Below are 6,021 nucleotides of genomic sequence, written 5' to 3'. Positions count from 1 at the left end.
TGGAAAAGATATAAAGCAATCACAAATGTAAGTAAAGAAAATTTATTCACACACCACAAATGAACTCAAAAGTTTTGTTATTCGAATTTGGGAAATTCCACTAGTTCAACCCTAATAGCTTGGGCTTTTATAAGAAAGAGATTTTTCTACACATGCTTTAAAAAATTGATATGCATGCTTGAAACATGCTAAAGATGCAAATGACCTATGGATACAAAACTTTTAAAGAGAATAACTATAAATTCTCTAGTGAACGTGCAGTGGGTTATTTACCCGAGTCATACAAGCCTTTATTTTGCGTATTTACAAAAAGATGACCGAACGATCATAGATGATTGTAAAGTTATTTATCATGTGGTACGGGCTATATTTTTTTAAGGAAAGACTTATGGATTGTGAGTGAACACTCGGTTAAAAATCCCCTGTCTCCCCCTTTTACCCACTATTGCAAAACTTTATATATAAAAACTAAAAATAGCTTACAATCCCTAAAAATTACAAACAATTTTTTGGAATTATAACTCTCTGCATTTGTGCATTGTGCATTTCAATTTTGGATGTGTACTTTGTTTTCTTAAATTAATACTTTAGTTTTCACTTTCCCGTGATCTTTTAAAAAAAAAAGAGATAAAAAGGCAAATAGATCACAACAAAATGAAAATTTTAGAGTTTATGTATGGGAAAAATTTAAAGCAATCACAAATGTAAGTAAAGAAAATTTATTCACACACCACAAATGAACACAAAATTTTTGTTATCCGAGTTGGGGAAATTCCACTAGTTCAACCTTCCTAGCTTGGAATTTTATAAGAAAGATATTTTTCCACACAAGTTTTAAAAAAAGGATATGCATGGAATTTTATTAGAAAGAGATTTTTGTACACATGTTTTAAAAAATGGATATGCATGCTTGAAACATGTAAAAGATGCCAATAACCAATGGATCCAAACGTTTTAAAAAGAATAACATTAAATTCTCAAGTGAACGTGCGGTGGGATATTTACTCGAGTCAAACAAGCCATTATTTTGCCCATTTACTAAAAGCAGAGCTAACGATCATAGATGATTTTAAAGTGATTTATCATGTTTAATGGGCTATATTTTTGTAAGGAATGACTTATGGATTGGGAGTCAACACTTAGATAAAAATCCCCCGCCTCCCCCTTTTCCCGACGATTGCAAAACCTGATATATAAATACAAAAAAGAGTTTATAATCCGTAAAGATTATAGATACTTTTGGGAATTATCACTCACTACATTTGTGGATTGTGCATTTCCATTTTAGATGAGTTTATTATCACTCACTACAAAATGAAAATTTTAGAGTTTATGTATGAAAAAAATTTAAATTAATCACAAATGTAAGTAAAGAAATTTTATTCACACATCACAAAAGAACACAAAAGTTTTGTTATCTGAGTTTGGGAAATTCCACTAGTTCAACCCTAATAGCTTGGAATTTTATAAGAAAGAGACTTTTCTAGACATGTTTTAAAAAATGGATATGCATGCTTGAAACATGTTAAAGATGCAAATGACCTATGGATCCAAACCTTTTAAAGAGAATAACATTAAATTCTCAAGTGAACGTGCGGTAGGATATTTACCAGAGTCAAACAAGCCTTTATTTTGCCCATTTACTAAAAGCTGAGCTAATGATCCTAGATTATTGTAAAGTGATTTATCTTGCGTAACGGGCTATATTTTTGTAAGGAATGATTTATGGATTTCGGAATAAAAAGTGTTTACAATCCCTTAAGATTACAGATACTTTTTGCAATTATAACTCTCTACATTTGTTTATTGTGCTTTTCCATTTTAGATGTGTACTTTTTTTCCATAAATCAAAACTTGAGTTTTCACTTTCCATTCATCTAGTGAACAAAAAAAGAGATAAAAGGCAAATATATCACAACAAAATGAAAATTTTAGAGTTTTTGTATGGAAAAAATTTAAAACAATAACAAATGTAAGTTAAGAAAATTTCTTCACACACAAAAAATGAACACAAAAGTTTTGTTATCCAAGTTTGGGAGATTCCACTAGTTCAACCCTAATAGCTTGGAATTTTATAAGAAAGAGATTTTTCTACACATGTTTTAAAAAATGGATATGCATGCTCAAAACATGTTAAAGATGAAATTGACCTATGGATCCAAATCTTTAAAAGAGAATAACATTAAATTCTCAAGTGAATGTGTGGTGGGATATTTACTCGAGTAAAAAAAGCCATTATTTTTCCCATTTACAAAAAGCTGACCTAACAATCATAGATGATTGTAAAGTGATTAATCATGCATAACGGGCTATTTTTTTGTAAGGAATACTTTATGGATTGGGAGTCAACACTCGGTTAAAAATCCCCTGCCTCCTTTTTTCGACGATTGTAAAACCTGATATATAAATACTAAAAAGAGTTTACAATCCCTAAAGATTACAAACACTTTTTGGAATTATCACTCTCTATATTTGTGCATCGTGCATTTCCATTTTAGACGAGTACTTTTTTTTCTTAAATCAAAACTTAAGTTTTCACTTTCCCTTCATCTCGTAAAATAAAAAAAGAGATAAAAGGCAAATAGATCACAAAAAAATAAAAATTTTAGAGTTTATGTATGGAAAAAATTTAAAGCAATCAAAATGTAAGTAAAGAAAATTTATTCCACACCACAAATGAACACAAAAGTTTTTTTATCCGAGTTTATGAAATTCCTCTAGTTCAACCCTATTAGATTGAAATTTTGTAAGAAAGAGATTTTTCTTCACAAATTTTAAAAAATGGATATGCATGCTTGAATCATGTTAAAAATGCAAATGACCTATGGATCCAAACCTTCTAAAGAGAGTAACATTATATTATCAAGTGAATGTGCGGTGGGATATTTACCTGAGTCAAATAATCCATTATTTTTCCCATTTACAAAAAGCTGACCTAACGATCATAGATTATTGTAAACTGATTTATCATGCATAACTGGCAATATTTTTGTAAGGAAATACCTATGGATTGGTAGTCAGCATTCGGTTAAAAATCCCCCGCCACCCCCTATTCCCGACGATTGTGAAACTTGATATATAAAAACTAAAAAGAGTTTACAATCCCTAAAGATTACAGACACTTTTTGGAATTATCACTCTCTACAATTTTGCATTGTACGTTTCCATTTTAGTTGTGTACTATTTTTTCTTAAATCAAAACTTGAGTTTTCACTTTCCCTTCATCTCGTATACAATAAATGAGATAAAAGGCAAATAGATCACAACAAAATAAAAATTTTAGAGTTTATGTATGGAAAAAATTTAAAGCAATCACAAATGTAAGTAAAGAAAATTTATTCACACACCAAAAATGAACACAAAAGTTTTGTTATCCGAGTTGGGGAAATTCCACTAGTTCAACCTTCCTAGCTTGGAATTTTATAAGAAAGATATTTTTCCACACAAGTTTTAAAAAAAGGTTATGCTTGTTTGAAACATGTTAAAGATACAAATGACCTATCGATCCAAACCGTTTAAAGAGAATAACATTAAATTCTCAAGTGAAAGTTCGGTGAGATATTTACCCAAGTCAAACAAGCCTTTATTTTTCCAATTTACAAAAAGCTGACCTAACCATCATAGATGATTGTAAAGTGATTGATCATGCGTAACGGGCTATATTTTTGTAAGTAATGACTATTGGATTGGGAGCCAACACTCAGTTAAAAATCCCTCGCCTCCACTTTTCCCGACGATAGAAAAACTTGATATAGAAAAACTAAAAATAGTTTACAATCCCTAAAAATTACAGACACTTTTTGGAATTATCACTCTCTGCATTTATGCATTGTGCATTTCCATTTTAGATGTGTACTATTTTTTCTTGAATCAAAAAATGTGTTTTCACTTTCCCTTCATCTCGTAAACAAAAAAAGAGATAAAAGGCAAATAGATCAAAACAAAATGAAAATTTTAGAGTTTAAGTATGGAAAAAATTTAAAGCAATCACAAATTTATGTAAAGAAAATTTATTCACACACCACAAATGATCACAAAAGTTTTGTTATCCGAGTTTGGGAAATTCCACTAGTTCAACCCTATTAGCTTGGAATTTTATTCGAAAGAGATTTTTCTACACATGATTTAAAAAATGGATATGCATGCTTTAAACATGTTAAAAATTCAAATGACCTATGGATCCAAACCTTTTAAAGAGAATAAAATTAAATTCTCAAGTGAATGTACGGTGGGATATTTACCTGTGTCAAACAAGCCATTATTTTGCTCATTTAGAAAAAGTTGACCTAATGATCATAGATGATTGTAAAGTGAATGATCATGCGTAACGGGCTATATTTTTTTAAGGTATCACCTTTGGATTGGGAGTCAACACTCAGTTTAAAATCCCCCGCCTCCCTCTATTCCCGACGATTGTAAAACCTGATATAAAAAAACTAAAAAGAGTTTACAATCCCTACACATTACAGACTCTTTTTGGAATTATCACTCTCTAGATTTGTGCATTGTGCATTTCTATTTTAGAAGTGCACTAGTTTTTCTTAAATCAAAACTTGACTTTTTTATTTCGCTTCTTCTTGTAAACAAAAAAAGAGATAAAAGGCAAATAGGTCACAACAAAATGAAAATTTTAGAGTTTATATAAGGAAAAAATTTAAAGCAATCACAAATGTAAGTAATAAATTTATTCACATACCACAAATGAACACAAAATTTTTGTTATCCGAGTTTGGGAAATTCTACTAGTTCAACCCTAATAGCGTAGAATTTCATAAGAAAGAGATTTTTCTACAGATGTTTTAAAAAATGGATATGCATGTTTGAAACATATTAAAGATTCAAATGACATGTGGATCCAAACCTTTTAAAGGGAATAATATTAAATTCTCAATTGAACGTGCGGTGAGGTTTTTACCCCAGTCAAACAAGCCTTTATTTTGCCCATTTACAAAAAGCTGACCTAACGATCATAGATCATTGTAAAGTGTTTTATCATACATAACATGCTATATTTTTGCAAGGAATGACTTATGGATTGGGAGTCAACACTCTGTTAAAAATCCCCCGCCTCCCCCTTTTCCCGACGATTGTAAAACCTGATATAGAAAAACTAAAAAGAGTTTACAATCCCTAAACATTACAGACACTTTTGGAAGTATCACTCTCTACATTTGTGCATTGTGCATTTCCATTTTAGATGTGTACCAGTTTTTCTTAAATCAAAACTTGAGTTTTCAATTTCCCTTCTTCTCGTAAACAAAAAAAGAGATAAAAGCTAAATTGGTCACAACAAAATGAAAATTTTAGAGTTTATGTAAGAAAAAAATTTAAAGCAATCACAATTCTAAGTAATAAATTTATTCACATACCACAAATGAACACAAAAGTTTTGTTATCCGAGTTTGGGAAATTCTACTAGTTCAACCCTAATAGCGTAGAATTTTATAAGAAAGAGATTTTTCTACAAATGTTTTAAAAAATGGATATGCATGTTTGAAATATGTTAAAGATTCAAATGACTTGTGGATCCAAACCTTTTAAAGGGAATAACATTAAATTCTCAATTGAACGTGCAGTGAGATATTTACCCGAGTCAAACAAGCCTTTATTTTGCCCATTTAAAAAAAGCTGACTGAACGATAATAGATGATTATAAAGAGATTTATCATGCATAACATGCTATAATTTTTTAAGGAATGACTTATGGAGTCAACACTCTGTTAAAAATCCCCCGCCTCCCCCTTTTCCCGACGATTATAAAACCTGATATATAAAAACTAAAAGAGTTTACAATCCCTAAAAATTACAGACATATTTTGGAATTGTCACTCTGTACAACTCGGCATTGTGCATTTCCATTTCAGATGTGTACTTTTTTTTATTAAATCAAAACTTGAGTTTTCACTTTCACTTCATCTAGTAAACAAAAAAAGAGATAAACGGAAAATAGATCACAACAAAATGAAAATTTTAGAGTTTATGTATGGAAAAGAGATAAAGAAATCACAAATGTAAGTAAAG

This window comes from Aristolochia californica, unplaced genomic scaffold (assembly GCF_029961685.1).
Source record: "Aristolochia californica isolate CCGP_79_NKW_82.1479 unplaced genomic scaffold, dmAriCali1.0.hap1 SCAF_5, whole genome shotgun sequence".
NCBI classification, from domain to species: Eukaryota; Viridiplantae; Streptophyta; class Magnoliopsida; order Piperales; family Aristolochiaceae; genus Aristolochia; species Aristolochia californica.
Note: the sequence above shows the minus strand (reverse complement) of the source record.